This window comes from Lepisosteus oculatus, chromosome 16, assembly GCF_040954835.1.
Source record: "Lepisosteus oculatus isolate fLepOcu1 chromosome 16, fLepOcu1.hap2, whole genome shotgun sequence".
NCBI lineage: Eukaryota > Metazoa > Chordata > Actinopteri > Semionotiformes > Lepisosteidae > Lepisosteus > Lepisosteus oculatus.
The window spans coordinates 11,000,930-11,022,444 of record NC_090711.1 but is presented as its reverse complement, the minus strand read 5'-3'; the positions used below and the strand labels follow the sequence as shown (position 1 = coordinate 11,022,444).

The window sequence follows — 21,515 nt, the reverse complement described above, 5'->3', positions numbered from 1 at the left end:
ACTTATCACAGATGCCATGTTAATATATTTGTGACACAAATGTTATGACAATTTCAATGTCATCAGTTATGGGTAAGCTACTTATATTTAATGAACCAAGCAGCTGTGTATATAGAGAATATTTTTCTTAAGAGGATTTTTAAAGACTATGACAACCTTTCCTGAACAAGTTCAAGGAGAGTTTCCTTGGAAATTCCTCCTACTTAAGCTTTGGTTTGCAATCTGAACCCCTTGACACAGTCAACATGCATTTTTAACTAGAAAATGCACTCCTCCTACAAACTTAGTCAGTGAGCTCATTAATTCCCTGAAATATCTCAAACGTGCTTCAGTAACATGGCTGATCAGTTTTTTTTTTTAGACATCTAGAACCTTCAAAAATGTGACCGTTTACAATACATTGCACACGTCACTTTGTATCGTGCTGATCATACAGTACAATTTTTTTTGGGTGAACAGTGTTATGTTTTTGGATAGTGTCTGAATACCACTATTCTCTGTCAGCCATAATTTTTTTCAAAGCAAAGTCTTTGCTATCTGTATTTAGGACTCTTAGGACTGAAAATTATGGAATTCATATTATTATTATTAGGACTAGTAATAATATTCTTATTTACATAGCACCTTTCCAAACTCAAGGACGCTGTACATCATGAATAATGAAAAGGATTTTTTCAGATTGACCATAGGCAAGAAGACCTTGGAAAAAGTTTTACATTTAAATTTGAAGAGAATTTAAGACGTTCTCTCATCAAGTCTCAAAAAGGTTGTTCCACAACACTGGAGCAGCGACAGAAAAGCAACCGAATTCTTACTTTACCCGAAAGTTTTTGATGACATTCCATTGTTTTTCTTATCCACAGTGCTTCCGAAAGGGACTTAACTTTAGCCTCATTGCTGCTTCATGTTACAATGTCATTGCATCCATTGCACTATCAATGCACATTATTTTCACAATGGTAAATTAGCTAGCAATAAATATACAACAGATACAGGAAATGCAGCTTCTGCAGCAGAATCCTACATAATGAAGGACGTGTGTGAAACAACTGAAATGTTCTTGCCAGATTCATGCATGAAGATTTGACAATCTGGAAGAAACTTGTCAATCAACCTTTTCTAATCATTTGTACTACACTGCCTGGAGCACGGTGGTATTCAGTGTTTCATCCAATTAACACCACAGTTTGATATGCAGGTGGAAGAATTGTTTCATCTTACACTATTAAGCTTCAGAATGTTTTTTTCAGCAAACATATGATGATATTTCCATTACAGAACAGAATAGGAATAGACACCTCAAACATCCTACTGTCAACTAATTTTTAATAAGATATGTAGAAGGTGCCGTTTTCTAGGCTTTATGCAAGTCTTTTAGGACATGGAGAGGTTTTTGTTTTTTGGTGCTTTTTTTTCTTCGTAGGCAATCAGACTCCTACCATACTGTATGTGCTAATACCGCTTTCTTCCATTCTCCAGCACTGAGCCAAACATGGAAGAAAAAGCATTTAAATGGCAATTCCTGTTAGTAGATTGGGTCACTCTGATGACCTGTTATAAGAATGTCCGTGCGCCTATCTAAAAAGTTTTTTTAAAACCCACCTAATTTGAAATTGTTGATAAATTTATCTGGGTCTTAGCTATTAATCCCCTTATTGAGTGTAACCTCTTTAAAACATGTGAGAATACAAGGTATTTGAGATGCATTAATACAAATTTTTTGAAAAATCAACATAGCCTAAGGTTCTTTCTGATAGTTGTAAGAACCAGCCCATGGACTGTTCATAGCTTATTTTAGTAGAAGAAATTGTATTCCACAATTTCAGTATCTTAAGTCCTTGTATTTTCTCTGTGTGTATTTTTATTTGTTATGACGCTGGCTTTTTGAATTCTTATTGTAAGATCCTATGAAGATGAGGTTAAATCATTCATAGTACTAGATTATGACATATAAACATTACATATATTGTTTTAAAATTTAATTTTAACAAAGCCATTAATTTCTGGACTAAACTTTAGGGGCAACACACTCACAATTACAGAATATGACCACCTCTACACTTCTGTACTCCCAATTTACAGTACTTGTACTGTATGTGTATTCCCAAATATAACAGACTAAGGACTCTCTAAAACGTCAATTATTGTTGTCCAGCTGACAAGGAGGTGCTGAAATTTGCATAGTTAACCAACCTGGTAAATGCCTGAGTTTAGCAACGGTCTGTTAATTACACTAGAGGTAAAATCTTAAACATCACTCATTAGAAAGCACATGCAGTATACAGAAGTTATTCATGATCCGTTCACATCAGAAAGCTGCTAAATACTGGCGAGTCCTGGAAGAAACAGGGTGATGCACCCTGGACAAAATACAAATCTCATACAGACGCAAACCCGCTTACTGTATGTAAGAGTTAGATATGACGAATAACCTAATCAGCGTGTATTTGGGAGGTGGAAGGAAACAGAAGTACCTGCAACAATCCCACATGTACATGGGAAGACCAGTGCAAACACCACACAGAAAGCATGTTAGTCCAAAAACAAACTAAGGACCCAACATTTCTATGAAAGTAGCATTACATTCCATGCCACTGTTCCACAACCTATAAAGCACAATGAGACATGTAAATATATCTGATATATACTGTACGGCGTCTATTTACCTTGTTTACATTTCTGATTTATGCAAATGATTTTAACAATAATAGATACTTTTAATTATTATGTTTCCATGTGCTGAAGCAGTGGAACACCTAGAGGTTTCCTTAGTTGGATTCCTGAAGTAATTATACACCCTGAGGTTTCTTGTCCTCCAGAAAAAAATATAATTCTACAGAACAGCAGGATTTTAACAATTTTCAAGTTGAGAAATACTTCATCAGTATGACAAACTGTAAGAGGACGCATAGGTTTGTTTTAATTAAAGGTAAGACATGAGAAAAAAATAACCTGTGGAATTGCTAAGGAATAAGGTAATTTCACACATGGTCTTAATTTTGTGGCTTTACCCTGCTGTCCTGACTAACTTTACATATGTTTTCCGTTTTCAACTACAACAATAACTACAGTATATTGCTTTTTACTGACTCAGTAAACATTTTAAAAAAGAAAATATGGCAGTTAGTAAGTATGGTAACTACTTCACATGTTTTACTCATGTCCATGTATTCTATAGTTTTGAAACGATGTCTGTTATTCCAAGGGAATCCCAAAGAGTTTCAAATATAGGAAGAAACCCATTCCATCTAACTCTGAAGTGTACCAACCACCTACTGTAGGTGACACAAATGAAGGAGAACTGAGCGATTGCTTCATCAGTTGAAATAAGGTGGAACTTTTGAGAGCTCAGACTATGCAAACTCAAAGTGATGTCCATTAAGAAACCACAGTGAACACCCCTTATCATCTTTCAAACAGTGAAATATTTAGCAACCACGTAAACAGGATAATGGCTTAATATCTTAGATAAAAGATGTGTTTCTGATCACCAAACATAAATCACTTTCTAAGCACTTGGATTTATTAAACTAATAAGCATAAAGATTACTTCAAAATGAATTAACAATTTAAGAATGACCTTTATATGATCTGCTATACTATGTCAGTTCATGACCAACCCTGTTGCACAGACATTAGAAAAAGAGCAACAGCAACATCAAAATATCTTTATCAAATGATACCTAAGTTTTATAGAATACACATTAAGCAACATTGTTTTGTATAAAACGTTAATTCATATTTAAAACAAAAACCACAGAAGGTCAAATAAAACTAAGCTTTTTTTCTTTCAATAACCAGAATAGATAAAAATTCACCTGAATTGCATGAAAAACAGAGCTGGAACTAGGAAAGTCTGCTTCTCATTACTTTTTGGCAGTCCCTCTAGTTTCTAATTGAATTTTCTTGCTGGAATAATTGCCTGTCCACGATGTGGCACTGCACTTATGAAAGAAACAGTCTGAGCCTCTGGACACTTACTAGTGCTGAAGAACCTCAAGGAATTAGATGCATTAATTCTGCTGCATGGGATCTTCATGGATGCATTCACCTAGAGGTTTAAACCAAAAAAAGATTGTAATTAAAATATCAATCAACAGTTTAATCAATAGCAGTCGGAATCGTGGCTGTGAGTATTCACTGGAACACTGAACTCCATTACATTAATGTCATCCACGTGTAAGTGTTTCTGGCAACATATGAAGTGAGGACTTTTAACTGTCTGATAATGGAAAAAATATTGAAGTGTCTCTTTTAATCTCTTTTGATCCCAGTGCTTTTTTTGCTCAGAACTTAACAAAAAATGTAATTACACAGTACTTTTTTCAAACAATCACGATTTTATAGGATTATTCACTTATGAGGCCACGATATTATATTATAGGAGTCTACGAGTCATTATAGGATCAGTCCTTGACAAATTGAGAGACTCAGATAGCAAAGTCATTGCAGATTGTAATGAATCTCACTTTTCAAGGGTGAGGCTTTAATTTCCAATTTATAATTAGACAAGTGGATCAAAATTAATTTAAATGTGTACCTCATACATTGTATAATATAGATGTTCTTGATATCATTCATTTTTAATTAAAATCAACATTCACTTGTTTTTAAATTAAAATACTACACGATTAGCAATTAGCCTTTGTCAACACCCATTAACAAAATACTCTAAATCTACCTCATTAATTTTGTAGAAAGTTAGAGGAGTGTATCCATTTAAAAAAGGTATATGCATACTGACTGTTATCTAGCTTTCTGTTTCACTGTATACTGTCTTTTGTGGTAAAGGAAGAAGTTGTATTAGTAATTGGAATTCTGTAGAGTAAAATATTGCAATGTATCCAAAATGTATCATTTTCTGTCTAGTGAGAATGGATTGATAATCCCATTGGATGCCTGGCTCTAATGAGGTAATCCAACAGTTTGACTGATTTCTCCTCAACTGGAAAAAACAAAAAATAATGTCACATACACAAGATATAAATGAGCTTACCTTGAAGTCAATAAATTGCTCTATTCCCAAGCATCAACTTCAGAAATTCAAACTTACTCTAACAGATTTAGATAATGAACTTTGACTTGATTCCAAGACTTTCATAAAAAGTCTTAGACATGCAGCCTACTGGAATTCTTCTATTAATTTTCTCTTGAAAATTACAATTTTGATTACGTTATGCATTTGTCCTTTTAAAGGTAATAAAATAACAATAAATGAAGGGAAAGAGTTAGTGTGGAGTAAACTCATTTTTCTGTCAAAAAAAAACTAAGGCAAAAGTGTTATGGTGAAAGTGGCCTGTTTTGTAGTGAATTTAACTTTGTATTTTAAGAAAACCTGAAATACCCAAAGACAAGGACAATGAAATATCACATTCTTTTCAATTCCATTACTGCAAACATACAAAGAATTGTACTGCAATTTGATTGAGAATGGTCTAGTACTGTATACGAAGTACGACATGGGTGTGAAACCTGTATAATACTTAAATACTTACTGTACTGTATACTGCATATACTTATAATATCTTAATTTGAAAATTTAACATGCCTGTTTCTATCCACTCATTTTTTATTACTAAAATTTGGAGTAGGGCTCATGCATTTTTTGTGCTGCTTGAGATAGTACACTTATTCTTTCCAATTCTTATAACCACAAACCACTGATGAAAGTTAAGTAAACTTAAGAGAAACAGAGCAGACAACAAGCTGTATTAAACGATTTGCAGTTTTTATTTTTATTCATTGTGGTCTCCTTTTCTAAACAAAAAAACAAATACAGCCATGGAACACTAGATAGGCAGCCCTAGTGACTTATTAAACAATATGTCAAGATGTTTCACTTTAGAAAAAAAATGATAAAGCATCCAATGAAATATTCAACTTACTGTAATTTGATTAAATGAAAAAAAACATTTAAAATCTCAGGAAACTGCCCTCAAAGGCAAAGGATGTTCTAGAAGTCAGATATCTAATAATTCACTATCACAGTTGTCTCCCAGAACAGGTCCTGGAGTCTTAACTTAGAGTTAATAATGTCAGAGTGTTCTGGCACAGTCAGATTTTTTGTTCACATTTTGCTTTGATTAAGGGACAAGTTAATACACAGTAAGCAGTTGGTGCCTTTTTGTCAGATCAAATAAAAGAAACTGCACAGGTAGTTATGGAAGCAACAATGATATCTTAAGGCTGTTTATAAAGTAATTTAAAAGTAACTTTAGCTTTTAAAAACTGTGGTATTCTTCTACAGAAGCTAAAGTAGAAACTAAGGAAATTAATTTTTTTTTTTTAAGGAAGAAGATTTCGGAAAACAGCTTCCCATACACTGGACCACATCAACCTCAAAACCACATCTGGAAAATTCAGTCGTTATACTGCCAATGCATCAGTCAAAACTCATTAAGACAATATCGGATATTTTTAATTAGGACTTGAAAAGAGCATGGTGTGGTTTAGATAAACATGAATTCTTTTTTGAATACTTGCTGGACAAGATTTCACCTTCTGTCACCAGTCCTTGAATTCTGTGACTTACTGTTTCCATTTTTATTCTTTTACTTTGCTGGGTCAGTGAACAAAAACCACCTTTTCATTTAGGAAGACATTTCAAAACAACAGAAGACTAATTTGTACAGTTGGGGCAGTTAGTGGACTCTCTGGTCCCAAGCTCTGACCTATACTCCACACTACTGCCATGTACAGTGAAGACAAAAACAACTGATAATGTCAAAATAAGAGAATACTACAAAAATATTAAAGAGATGAGAAATGAAGGGAAAATAATATCCCGTTAGAGATATTATTTAGATTGTCCTTAGAATTGTAAATATTATACTTTGCACAGTGGAGATGTGTTTCAAATATTTAGGTGGATGCTGCACACTGGTAGTGGAGGATAGTCCATATTACCTGTAAAACACTTTGAGTGGAGTATCCAGAAAAATGTTATTATTGCTTTCTGCAGGCCCATTCAATCCACAAAATTCCTAACCAATTGCATGTTGTAGATACAGTTGATGTATGCCAAAAACAATCAGCTAATAATATAGTTCACATGCTGAGCTGTAATTTCTTGACCATAGCAATAGTGCATACTGTACATTTACTTTAAAAAAAAAACACTTTTACTTCTTGAGTCTACCTGGAGTCTCCGAAAGCACTAAACAATGTAACCGCAGGACCAAAGTGTCAAAAAAAAAGAGGAAACTCATTTTGGACTGACAAACAAGACAGGTCCTAGATTAAAATGAGACTTATTATGGACAGTATTACGGTACTCAAGACAGAGATGAAATTCATTGGGGCCATTCTACCAAGATGGACAGACTGGCACTGTTTTTGAGCAGTGACTACTAAGCATACTTGAAGAAATGCCTTTGATGGAGGTTCAAATCCTGGCTCTGACCAAGTTGCACACTTTTTAGATAGAGGTATGGGAGTAGAAAACAAATTATCCACCCATGCTTTTTAACATTAATCTCTGGAATCCTTCTAAAACCAGATGGATGAAATTCTGGAATTGACGAGCCTCTGGCAAGCAAAGAATGATGGGTCAAATGGTTTATTCTCAATTGGAACCTTGCTTATGGCAACATAAATCATTTACTTTCCTTTGGAATTCAGTTGTGTTTTCGGGGCAGCTGAATCTCACTCTCCACAATCCATCACTATTTCATTGTGGTCAGAAACGGTAATATTAAATAACCAATCTACTGTATATAACTGTGTATATACTGTAAATATACTGTACACACACTGTATATTGGGGTCTTCATCCTCCCCCTTCAACATTACACATGTAAATGCTTCCTGGGTGAATTAGTTTCACCCTACAATTTTCTCTGCTTCAAATCAAAAGCAATGATTAAACTGGACAGTGGAAAGAAATGGCAGAAACAGATGCACGGACATTTTCTTCAACTGTTCACATTACCTGCGAGTGTTGTGAACTGTAATTCACTTGAGGGAGTGAACGCTTAATAAAGCATTAATTGACAAAAAGAGGATTTCTGAGTTCCTTAAATATGAATTTATACGAGATCAACAACAGCCCTTCACACCAGGCTTAACAAACATATGTCACAATCACCAATAAGGAAATCAAGAAAAATGATTGATATACTGTATTAATTGAATCAAACTGAGTTTATATGGCTCCACAGTAATACTAGTCAGGCATAATTACAGTATAACATTAATGCTTTGTATAATTCTTCAAGAATTTCAGTTACTGGATGATATCAGCTAGTTTTGATTATCTAAGCTCAGAACAAATAGACTATGTACAGCTTGACAATTTCTTGCAATGTCTGCCTGGAGGTTTGCAGCCATCCAATACAAATTTTAGGACTGATGTCTCAGTGTCCTATGCCCAGGATTGTTTCACTGATGTATCTGTTCCTATGTAGCTCTGCATTGACTATACCTAAAGTTCCCAATCCCTTCCTAGAGATTGCATAGTTCAGGATCAAACAAGGAAAATACCTTCGATGAAGTGAGAAACTACCTGATGTGAGTGGTGATCTTATTGTTCCCCTTCTTGGTTAATGCTCTGCTACTGCTGCATCTTGAACTCGAGGAAACAGCTATGAAATGGAGGGATACGTGTAATAACAAGTTAACCTATAAAGTAAACACTACTTTAGCACATTAACAACCAATTAAGAGACAGTAATCCTACAGTATATTCTGAAAACCCAACAGGATACTGGCCTTATGGATTTCTATAAGCTTTTTATATTGTACTGTAAGTTTGCATAAAAACATTTTTATCTTTTTATCATTGTTGTGAATGTACAGTCAATGGAGACAATGGAAACACTCACTTAAGAATATGCTGAACATATTATTATAAAGCATCTAGAAAGTCCTTTAAGAACAATATGCATTGTGCTAACAACATAACTAACTGCAGACATTTGTGTTAAATATTTAAAATAAAATTCTTTTTTAATTATACACAAGGGTGGACATATAATAAATACATTTGGATTGAATTATTATTGAAAGTACTATTCAATTCCAAGTCAAATCTCAATATCTCAAGAGTGGTTTTGCTGTTGCATAAATATTAGTGCCACCATAACTCTCATTTACTATTCGAGATAAACCCTCTATAGGTTACTCAAAGCTGCCCACTGCAAAATAAATTTCTCTTAGAAGCATAATTTTCATTCTTTAGTTGTCAGTTCAATCAAATAAAAGATTATATATACAGTAGTATCTAATAACACAAAAATGTGGCATTTAAAAAGACATTTTGAATTTGTAGAATTTAAATTCAATTGATGTTACTGTATGTTAAAATTAAATAATGAACCAGTAAGAGCTCATTTTGAATGAGTTATTGAATTATGTACAATTTTAATCATTTTGAACAGCGAAGACCGAGAAGATACTGTACTTGATGGAAGGATTCACAATCAAAGGTATTGATGAGGTCAGCACAGCTAACATCTTCAGAACAAATGGTGAAACATGAAAGATGAGATCCTTCAATCACTTAGCTTATAAGAAACAACTACTCCTGTTTCCTTGTTCACATGACCCAGTGGATCAAAACAATAACATTATATAAAATAACGGAAATATAAAAATAAAATACTAACCAATGTTACTGAATGGTATATGCAAACATTTAGTTCCTTTACGTGGCTAAAAATTATATTTTAGGAACACACAGACATATCTATTGTGATGCCATGAGGGGCAAAGTCCTCAAGTGGATGTATGTCTCGTAACATTTATGTAAGCTTTTTGCACTTCCAATAATGGCAACTGAAACTCCTGACAATCACTAGAGCAGACGGGTCGATTCAGAATACAGAGGCGTAGAGAGCAGATGCAGAGAGGTATGTGAAATGAAGTGTGTATGTGAAGTCAATATGAGGGATGACCATATGTGCGAGACCCTCGAGACTGTGCCTGCAAGATGCTGGGAGACTGCATTTATTGCACTACACGTTCAAGATGCTGGGTGATATAACAGACATGAAGAGGAGATTATAAGTGAGTAACCACAACTATTGCTGAGAGATACCCCAATATTTCTGTTGCACGTACCAGTAAACAGCTTAGCTTCTGTATCTAGCAACAGTAGTTAGGAACTGGAAAACGTTAGTCAGGAGCTCAAAGAAGAGCCTAGGTTTTCTTTTTATTATTTTGTTTTGTGGTTAAAGTGTACTCACTTATGTAAATACATATCTTAAAGGTAGTTCTTACTGTAAATTACTTTTTACTCCATTGAGACATATTGTATATACAAAACATAATTATAGATTTACTTTTATGAGCAATAGGAATGAATAAAGGATGATATGGTGGCACAGTGGCTGGCATTGCTGTCTTGCAGCAATGCGATCCTGGGTTCAGTTACACACCTGGGGTGCTATCTGCTTGGAGTTTGTTTGTTCTTCCCACATTCAGTTTTCTCTGGCTGCTCCTCTTGCCTCCCACGGTCCAAAGACATTGGTACTATAAGTTATTTGGCTTGTGGGGAAATTAGCCCCGGCGTGAGTCTGCATGTGTCTGCTTGTCAACAGGAAGTGTTCCCTGCGATGGACTAGTGTCCTGTCCAGGTTATATCCCTCCTCACACCCATTGTTTGCCAGATAGGCTCTGGATTCCCCTTGACCCTGAATTACATGAAAATGGAAGGATGAGTGATGACTATGTTCCTTCAAATAATAAAAAATATATATACATATTGTAACCACCCCCAGAGCTTTGAATTGTGCTGTTGCCTCCTGACTTTCTCCATCAGCTTCTCCTCCCCCTTTGCACCCTACGTAAGGTAGGGGGGGGAGAGGGGCAACCTTATCTTCCTCTCTCCACTACAATACAAGCTAAGTGTGGCTACACGCTCCTTTTCTCTCTAACCTGAGCCTCTTTCCCTCCTTATCTCTCCCAAGTGAGCATCACACTCCTGTATCCTAATGGGCAATAAAACCCCTGCCTTGTGAAGCTGCATACCTGCCTATTCCGTGTAACCGATTCACCACAATATGTAATTTTGGTGCTATAAAAAGAAAAAAGTTAGGTAATACTTTCCTAATGAGAAAATTGGAAGACCACAGCTAACAAGAATGAAGAAACATTGGAAGTGTATAGACATTTATACTGAAAAAATGGTTTTGAACTGTTGGCCCCGATTGCTGTGCAAATTGCATAGTTTATGGATGAAATGTTCAACAGAAACACGCAGGTTTTTTCATTCTATAAATGATGCTGAGGACATCAAGAAAAGCAGCACATCAAGGATGAATTTTGAAACACACTTGCAGAGAAATTCAAGGTCTTAATATTATACATTAGACAATGTATTCCAAGCAACACATTTGGGTTTTAAGAAATTAATTAGAGGTTTGAAACAAGAAAATGTTGATATTCATTTATTGCTACACATTTTATATACCATGTACAGTATATCCATATATTTTCAATAACAGAAGCATAACCTGTAGTCAGTAAGCCGGAATGTAAACTTGCATATAATGGGAACAATGTACTGTAGGATGTCATCACATATCTAAACTCCACACTAGTTTCAATGCAGTGATTCAAATGAGGAATGTGTGTATAATGTACAAGCTGTTCACATTGCTTGCTGCAGACAGTACCATACATTTACTGCCACTTTCAGTGCACATACTGGCTTCACCTGACCAACACACACGCGCGCACGTGCACGCGCACACGCACGTGCACAAAGAAAAGGGTGGTCCTTATTTTCCTTATTGGCAAATGGCTACAAAACTGTTACCTGAAATACAGTATATGCTATTTGGGTCAAATACTGCCATAACACGTTGTAGGACCTGCGATTACATTTTATTCTACCTGTTTCAAAAGAGCTACCTAAGAGGGCAGTGTTGCCAAAAAGGCACCTTGTGCTCTACTGGATAATTATAATCAAATGGAAGGTTTATGTCCAGCCATCAATATGCACTTTCAGGTTTCAAATAAATCTAATACCATCTGTAACTGGAATCTATCAACTTCAATTGCTTCAGCTGAGGAAATGTCTTGTACTTTTATAATTCCTAATCACCACCTGACCTATTTTATGTTTTTATACAAAACACTTAATTTCTTAGAGATTATTTTATTTAATTATCAGTCCTTCTGCACACTCTGCTCCTAGGATCCTAGGGGTATCTTCCTGCATATGGTTTTTTAATATTTGAAGATGTGGTTAGCTTTGGTCTTAAGCTACATTTAGTTCAAGTAGTTTTTTGGGTAGGTATGTTCTTCTGATTATTTTGGAACATGATTATACACCTTTGCAGGTCTCTCAGTGGACAGAAAGATGATGGCTCTCTGTCATCCAACTCCACAATGCTATTTATACAGTATGAAGCTTTCTACAGCGTTTGCTCATAGTGTCACAGGGGGAGGAGAGTACTATCCTTATTGTTTTTTTATTGATTTGCTCATTAATAAAAAAAACATCTCACAAAAATATTCATATTAATATATTATATATATACAGATACTTTATATTGATGAGAATATTCCTAGACTTTTTTCCCCAACAATAGCTCTTGTCCAGTGCAGGCCAAAATAACCCATCAAAAACCTCCAAAAAAAGAAAAAAAGACGCTGCAAAATATACTCCAAAACACACAATGCAAGAGAAACAGCAACTATGAAAACCACTGAGAAAATGGACACACAACAAATAATATTTTTGTGGCATTAATGATTACAGTAATTATTTAACTGCTATAGCAACATTTATTTAGGATACAGACAGGCAGAATGATGTACTTCCCATTGGGGAAGGCAGATGGGAAATTTCCAAGAGTGCTATTGCTAACACTCCAAATTACAATAAAAGTTTCATGCAGTCCTGAGAGGCTGGTTCAGAAAACCTTGTCTATTTAAAAGCCATGCTTTACATTTGTGCCATTGTAATTGACAAAATATCCCATCCTCAAAAGGAATGAGATTTTAATGAGTATCAATGCTGGGCAGAAACAGCTGTCCTTTGGATTTCCAGAGGTTTACCTGGAGAATAATTGATAATTTCTTAGCTCTTTTTGCTGATAAACAACAGCAATTAACTCAATGCCTAGTAGACAAGCAGTTGGTACATAACACGTCTACGTAAATTAGCTGAAGGCATCAATCTTGGTTACTCACAGGAAATTAAGCCATGTGCTTGCTTGTTGCAGGTCTGTGTGAAGCAAACCACAGTGAATACTATCTGATTAAAAAGTTATGAATCAATTCATTTTAGTCTGGTTTTGTCCCAGATGCCTTTTCTAATTTAGTCTTGCTGGCATGTTAGAAAATCAGGCCACCCTGCAAAGGCATTATAGATGTTCCTATTACTGTTCTTCAGCAGGTTATCCATACAGAAGAGTGTACAGCTGTACAAACAGGTCAACACTTTTATCTCAACCACTGTCCAGCATGGCTTATTAAACAAGATGCCCTCTTCTGAAGTCTCAGAGAAAAGTAATTTGTTTTGTTACCACCAAACACATAAGGTTAGAATCAGGGTTCTTTACTGTTCTTGAAGGGTGAACAGAGAGAGGATACTGCTGACAAAGTCACCCCAGGTCTATTGCTTTAACATCGACAAGAGAACAACTTTTGAAATTTAACGGTTTTTGTGTTGATTCGTTCATTTTATTGTGTCCAGCAGACCCCCTGATTAGTAGCCTTAATTCTTTCCATTTCAGGGATGGGGGAAATAGTGCAATCCATATTTAAAGTTACAAATATTATTTTGATAAAACAGTCTTGTCCTTTTCTGATCCTCTAACCCTTTCCTCCTGTGATCAAACCAAAATAAGTTCTACCTAAAGCAACACAGAACATGACATCTCATTCAGGAGAACATGTAAATTGTTAATTATTTGACAAGTAAAACAGGGCAACATTGGCTTTTGACCACAGTCTTTGAGTTTCTTCTGCCTGAAGAAAGATACAATATGTGAAGAAGGGGTTAACTGATTCCTTTCTGCACAAGGACTGGACTTCTTGTAAAACAAAACATTCCAGGCTTAGAGTTATGGCAGGAAAGGGGGATAACTGGTTAGGATTCTAGATGCCAGCTAGAAACCCCCCCTTCCCAAGGAAGGAAACCCAACATTGACCATTTGACCAAAGTCTGTGAACTGTCCAAACACCATGACCTCCCCCCATTACCATAGTAACGAGCTACATCAGAAGTGGCAGAAAAGGGCTATATAAAACTGGAAGTTTTGTACCGGTACTTTGAACAATACTTCGGTTTTATTGTTCCTTGCATGCAATAAAACTCATCTGTTTAACTTCATCTCGGGATCCAGAAGTTATTTGTCTGTTACAACATACCCTTTAAGTAACAAACATAGTCTGAAAATTCACAGCACCAGCAGTCTCTTTGATTTTTATCATCAAATATTCTTGTTTCTATCTGCATACTTTGCAGATGATTGAAACGCAGTAAGTGGAAGCTAAATGTGTTATGAATGGCCGTGTTGTAGGAGAAACAATTATTTAAAATCACTGCTGCACCATCAATTTGCTTGGTTTGCATTAATTATAAATAAGAAGAATTTTACCTATCCAAGAGTTAAGAATTAAGAATCAATTGAAAACAATCATGTGAAATTTGATAAACTTCTATTTTTATGTACCCAAAATGAAGACTTTGCAGTGAGGGAAGATGTTCCTCCCATCATCTCAGCTGTCATAATGTTGATTCAAATGTTTTTTTACACTTTTTTTTCCCCTTCATATATTAACTATAGGTCAAATTGTTGTGCATCACTTTTAAGCTTGGGTTGATTAAATGCTTGAAGCATTTAAGGAACTACTGTATGTTCAAGAAAAGTGATGCTCTATTTTTGAAAACTGAAAATTAATCTGTTTTCATTTCTCATGAGGAAAGTGCATTCCCTTTGTATTAATAAAAAAAAACATTTGACATGAACTTTTAAGAAATAGGTCACCGTTGGAACAGTATATTTAGGTCTGTTTACTGCATTCCGAAAAGGACACAGAATAAAGACACACAGAAGGGTAACTAGACATTTCCCAACTGATGTGCAACTGACAGGATCTTAAATCGGATAAAAGAATTATGACTAAAATCTGATCGAAGGTAAACGCAGCTGTTTATTTTTCAGATAGGTGCTTTGAGATAATTGTTTTTAAAAGCTTTTAATTTAATCAGGACAACACTAATACTGAACAAATCTGGAGGATGGGTTCTGTGTATGCCAGAAGGACAGCTAGCATTGATTAGAGTGGCCATACCACAATTGGTAACAGCTGTACCACAACATGTTGAAGATACTCTTGTCTAAAAACCTGTCAATCTCAGATGGCACTTGATCAATTTTGCACCAACACTTCACAATTCACAATCAGCAGCGCAGCTCAGATCCAGATTGAAGATGTCTGAATTGCGGGGCTCAAACCATTGAGGTGGAGACACTCAGAATTCTGGTAATAACTGTAGAACAAGTTTTTAATCAACCAAAATGTTGTCTCTTAGTGGAGTCTGTTACTGTATGTTCTTTCAATCTCAGAATTCTCAATATAACAAACTACTGTAGATTTTCTTATCTAGCAGCATCATTTTGAATTACTGGAAACAATTCAAAATGGACAGTACTTTGGCACAGAGGTTACTGTAGTGTTGCTACCTTGCTGTTCTGGGGTCCTGGGTTCAATTCCTGGAGTGCTACTGTATATTTGTGGAGTTTGTATGTTCTCCCTGTATACGTGTGGATTTCCTCTGGGCATTCTGGTTTTCTCCCACATTTTAAAAACATACTGGTACGATAATTGGCTTGTGGGTAAATCGGCCCTGGTGCAAGTGTGTGTCTGTATCTGTGTGCCCTGCGATGGACTGGCATCCTGTCATGGGTATATCCTGTCTTGCACTCATTTATAGCTGGGTTAGGCTGTGGCTCTACAGTGATCCTGTATTGAGTAAAGGGGTTAAAAAATGGATGCATGAAAATTCAAAATTTAAAATCTAAATTGACACAATTAAAGAATTATTGAAGAGGACTGTCTAAAAAGTCTTTGAATGATGCTACAAATGTATTTATTCATGGCAAGCAACTACAAACATTTGCTTTGATTTTACACATAGAAACACAAAGGTCTGCAAATCTGATATTATGGTAGCTAAGTGAATGCAAAGTTTCATCAAGTCGATCCTTAAAGTTGCCCAGAGTTTGTGCTTCAACCACCTGGCTGTTCCAGGTATCCACAAACTACCCACTAACTATATTTAGTCAAAACAGAGTTTAAAAGTTAATAAAAAATATGATATTTCCATCCATTCTCATAAAGATGGGTAATATGAGGAAACTGTCTAAATATTTATTAATAAATCTTAATTAAATATTAAGATGTATTTTGTGCTTTAATGTCTTATAACAAGCAGAGTTGCCAAAGATCCCTCTAAGAAAGTTGACTCACTCATTTGTTGAAAGCAGAAGTGCCAGACTAGATTGTAAAAAAACTGACGTGACATTAAGATATAATAAATTAATAAGGATAAAGATCATACTGCCATATAAATATGTTAAATATCCTTTACTTATATTAACTGCTATCATGGGCGTCTCTCCTATTTTCTTCCTCTGTTTATAGATAGACATAGTATTCTTCTTATGAAACAAAATGTTATCTGTGAAAGAATATGAGCCACAAAAGTCAAGTGAAGGATTATAGCCTTCTCTATATTATGTGTACAGTATGTATGAAGTGGTTGGAGGTCTGTGTTATGTGTACAGTTATGTCAACAGTTACACTTAAGGTGGCTTAATGAATCTAATTTAAACATACTGTACAGTACATGTATTTAAGTATGTATTGTACTTACGCATTTAAGTATTTATGTATATACTGTAAGTGTGATTGTTACAGTTATTGTTTGTGATATTGAAGGAATGTCAGTCTCAAAATGTACAATGGTATATCTGTGTAAAACAACCTACAATATGCTACTTTGGCATTAATAAATGTCTTGTATACAGAAATTAATATATTACAATTCATTTAAAACATTAACAAAGTCATAAGCACTTACCAAATGCCTCCATAGTTCTTGACCAGAATTTAAGAGCTAGATCTCCAGGCATAAGTAACTAACAGTGCTACTAGTTACTTCTCATAAATCTGAATAACTGTTTTGAGTGCTTTCAGAACAACAGTTTTGAGACAGATCGATCATTTTAATGATCCTCTTTCTAAAAAAAAATAATGCATTCTCAGTTAATAAAGTAACGGAACAGAAGCAGATGTGAAAATTGGTATTATGAAAAAAATAATTTTCAAAAACTAATTAATTGTGTTGTTTCTTCTTTAATTGGCTACTATTTACCGTATGAAGTCACTCTAAACACTCTAAATCACAAGCACAATAGGGAATAAAATATTTTCATTTCAACATGGGGCAGCAATTACAGTATTACAGATAAGATCACACAGGAAAATATACTGGTTTTGCTTGCCTGATGTATGAATTATTTTACATCAACTATGACTTAATAATCCTGTTTAAAAGGCACTGTATTTGTTCATTTGTAACAGAAAATGTTTGTCTTTTTCTGGATAAAATCCAATGCACCTGACTCCAGAAGAACAATCACTCATCACACAGAAGGTAGAAAGAAACACTTTCCTTGCTTTATGACACCTCAGGGAACATTCTGTTGACAAAATTCCGTTCAAATATTTTTTTTTCCTTGCAGTTCAAAATTTCATGAGCAATATCTAGCAGGTTTGAGGGGGAAAAAAAACAGCAACAAGCTTGTCTGTTACAACCTCACTTGTTGGATGGATCCTTGATTACCACCACCATCAGCTGCTAGAGTTCAATCTCACAGAAGTTCCTTCTAAAAACCCGTGACATGCATTAGATGTACATATTTGATTTATTTTAGAGCATAGAGGCACCTAATGCTGAATAATAATTAGCCGAGGTTATAAGTTGCAGTTTTACGTAAATTGACAGCAGTTCACAGTACATTCCAAAACTTTAATGCCCATGGGTTGTATCAAGGATATTGCCATTAAAGACAAGGACATTGTACAGAGAAAATACTGTGTGCCATCAATAAGTTACTTTTTTCTAAGATCTAGCCACACAAATGTATATCCGTTAAGAAAAAAATAGGAATCTGTGTTTTATTTTCTATTCAGTAATTTATGGTTTTCATGAAAAATAATGTAGATTTAATAAATGGCTTTTAAAGGATCTTCTATTACTGTATATTTACAGTATACTGTATTTGAACATTTTGCATAACACCTCTTAACTGGTAGAAAACTACAATACTATTGCATGTTTCATAAGGCTATAGCAGTACAGTACATATATAGGGAAATGAAAAATATCAGTGTAAGGGTGACTTGCTTTCTATTGGTGCATTTATTAAATAAAATAAAAAAATAATTATAAAATGTTCTAACATACTGTAACAATTTTCCAAAGTGATAACATAAAACATTTGTAATTTATACATGGTTTGCAATAGATAAATTAAGGTATGAATATTACCTGCAGGCTTACAGAACACATATATAAGAGATAATCATTTGGATTTACCCAGAAGCTTTGTAAACATCGATTTTGTCAAATTTGGCAGTGCTTTTAGCAATGTACAGTTCATTGGTTTAGGAGTAAATACAAGACTGATTAGACGGATTAACAACTTTCCAACAGAACACAGCAGATGAGGCTTAATTCCAATTTATCCTCCCTTAAGAGCACCAATAAAGGGGTTTCTCAAGACTGTTGTTTCACCTGTACTCTATACGACCTTAACCAATGACTGCAGAGCATCAGCAAATTCACATCTTTATTTTAAATATGTGGATGACACTACCATAGTTAGTTTACTTTACCATAGCCAGTTACCCAGTTGACAGGTTTTGCAAGAGAGTTTATTTAACTTCACAAGCTGTTGCATGAATAACCGTCTTGAGATTAATGTCAAAAAGATAAAGGATGTGGCGATTAACCTTTGGGTAGTTGGGGCAAGTATTCCTCCTATCAAAATTGATGAGTCAGAAATTCAGAGGGTGACAACTTATCATCAATTTCCACTCCCAAATACTTAAAAGACCTGTACTTCAGCTATATATAAGAAATGCAGAAGCACATAGATTTTACGAGGAACATGACCTTTTAATGTTTGCCGCACTCTGTAGAGCATTCCAGCTGCGTCTACAATTCCAGAACAGTTTAAATGTACTGAATCACTGTAGTGTTTTATGATGCATCTTGTACACACATGCATGTGTTGTATTTATTGTATTTTTCTGTACTTGTATGCGTGCCTTTTCTTTTTATTGGTGAAGGTCGTGAAGCAAATTGCCAGATGAATTTCCCAAGTTTTAGGATGATAAAGGCCTTCTAATCTACTGATGATATATCAAAAGGCTGCTTTTCAGGTGTTCTTTTATTTGCTCTCACAAAAGCTTGACATCAAAGTCCTTTGCACTTGACTGAGTAGAAATTTGTGAAAGTTTATTGCAAAAAATATTTTTAACAAATGTAAGGCAACATTCCTCAGCGTAACAGGTAAAGTGAACAAAGGTGCTTGAGATTGTTTGACAAAGCAGCTAATTTTAATTATTTTTTGGACCTTTCTTTTTAGAGTAGATTCGATACCAGAGTACCGGAGACTCATCAGGAGGCCTTAGGTGATATTATTTGGTTCTTGTATTACTGACTAGTTAGAAATTTCCACGCAGCATACGGAGAGAACTTTGTAAGTTGGAAACCGTCACATTGAACTGAGTTTAAGGCACTAGCTACCCTAGTCAAGCAGTTCCACGCAATAGGCCTATCACTACAGTAATACTCAAAATACCATCATCTTCTGCTGCAGCTCAAGTGCCTTTAAACTTGGGTCTTTATCAGTGAAGGATACCCCACCCCTCTTGCTGACAACTGTGCTCTTCATGCTCCTGTCTCACATTGCAGGTAGGAACAAATGAGTTGATATTCCTGAAGATGTATTTGTATCTACTTAACTGCTATAAGGTCTGTATGGGTGAGTTGAACTGAAGCAAATTTGGCGACTCTAGAATGATGGTTTTAAATGGAGACTTTCTAAAGAAAAGAAAAAAGATATTCTATCTTTGAGGAAGCTAAGGGTTAACAGAGATGAAGGTCTATGCTCTTCTCCCTTGAGAGGACAAATTGTTTTGATCAGAAGTATGTTTCACAGTTTGTGTACAGTATATTATTCTACTTCTCTTTTGTATTGATACTATGGTTGCAATGAGGAGTAAAGGAGATTCATAATTGCAAAACCAAAAGTAAAGGTAATAAGTAATCATTGAATGTTGAAATGGTTGAACGAAGCAGTTACAGTGTCATCTGATTCATCTCCAAGGACTAGCAAATTATGTTTAAATTATGAAGATAGTATTTAAATCAGACAAAATCTGTCTCCAATTTTTAAAGTAGTTATCTAAAGTGGGTTGGCACAGTTGAGCATTGCTGCCTCATAGCACTTTTGCCCCAGGTTCAATTCCAAAATTTGAGTGCACAAACCTCTGTTTAAGAATTACATTTGCCACAGTATGTCTTCTCCAGCTGGTCTTTCTTGCTCAGAGTGTAACTTCTAGCCACTGATCCTTTGGGGAAGACTATTTTTCTCAAACTTCTTGCCATTATTTTCCCAGTGAATACCATGGTCATTGATGTTGTTTTCTTTTTCTAGTGTTAGCTTGACAACAGTCACATCAATGTCAGATCCTATTTGTCCCCTGGAATGCTCATGTTTTTCATTATGGTTTGGAAAATGACAAACCAAAACTAAATGATTTGGAGATCCTTACAACTGAATATTTCATCGATAGGTTTCAATATGAAAACCTTCCATAATTTTAAATGTTCTATTAGGACTTGTACGACTTGTCACTCCTCTCCTCTATTTCTTTTTGAAAAGCTAATAAAAAGTGTTAATCCAAGTTTCTCAATTAAATCAAGAAAAATAAGTTCAAATACATTTAAACCTATACCTTTGTTCATGAAATCTGATTACTCCTATTGTAAAGAAAATTGCTGCAGAGCCTTTCTTATTCTGTTTGGAGACAGACCTATTGTAGAATTAAATTGCAAAACTGTAGAAGAAACAATTGAAAGGATGAATTATTACCTCCACTGAAAAGGAAGCTATTTAAAAAATGGCACTCAGGTGTTACAAAGTAATGCTCCTGTTGGAACAAAGAAGCAATCAGTGTACAACATTTTTTTCTGTACTAACTGAAAATAGGTTCATTGATGTCAATTGTACAGTTAATTTATTTTGTCAACATAAGAGACATTCCATAGAAAACTTTTGGTAGTTGGCAGCTTTTGTTATTGATGCATATACAGTAGACCACATTCCTTTGAAATGCATTGTTATTCTATAAATTACACATTATTATAAACACAAATGTAAGGATTAGAGGTCTACATTAAGTTAATGGTCAATTATGTTTTTGGAGGTGGTGCAATGAGACTGGGGATTTGTTGGGGATTATCCGCATAATAGGTTACC

At 34.9% G+C, this 21,515-nt stretch overlaps 1 long non-coding RNA gene across 2 annotated transcripts in view; it reads right to left on the bottom strand.

Annotated features, from left to right (window-relative positions):
• Positions 1–21,515, bottom strand: part of LOC107079542 (uncharacterized) — a 175,949-nt gene that overhangs the window by 127,372 nt on the left and 27,062 nt on the right. For both annotated transcript variants that reach the window (XR_001480490.2, XR_011181768.1), the window contains exon 2: positions 3,982–4,051. This is a non-coding gene — a long non-coding RNA (uncharacterized lncRNA). The remainder of the gene's footprint in view (positions 1–3,981; positions 4,052–21,515) is intronic.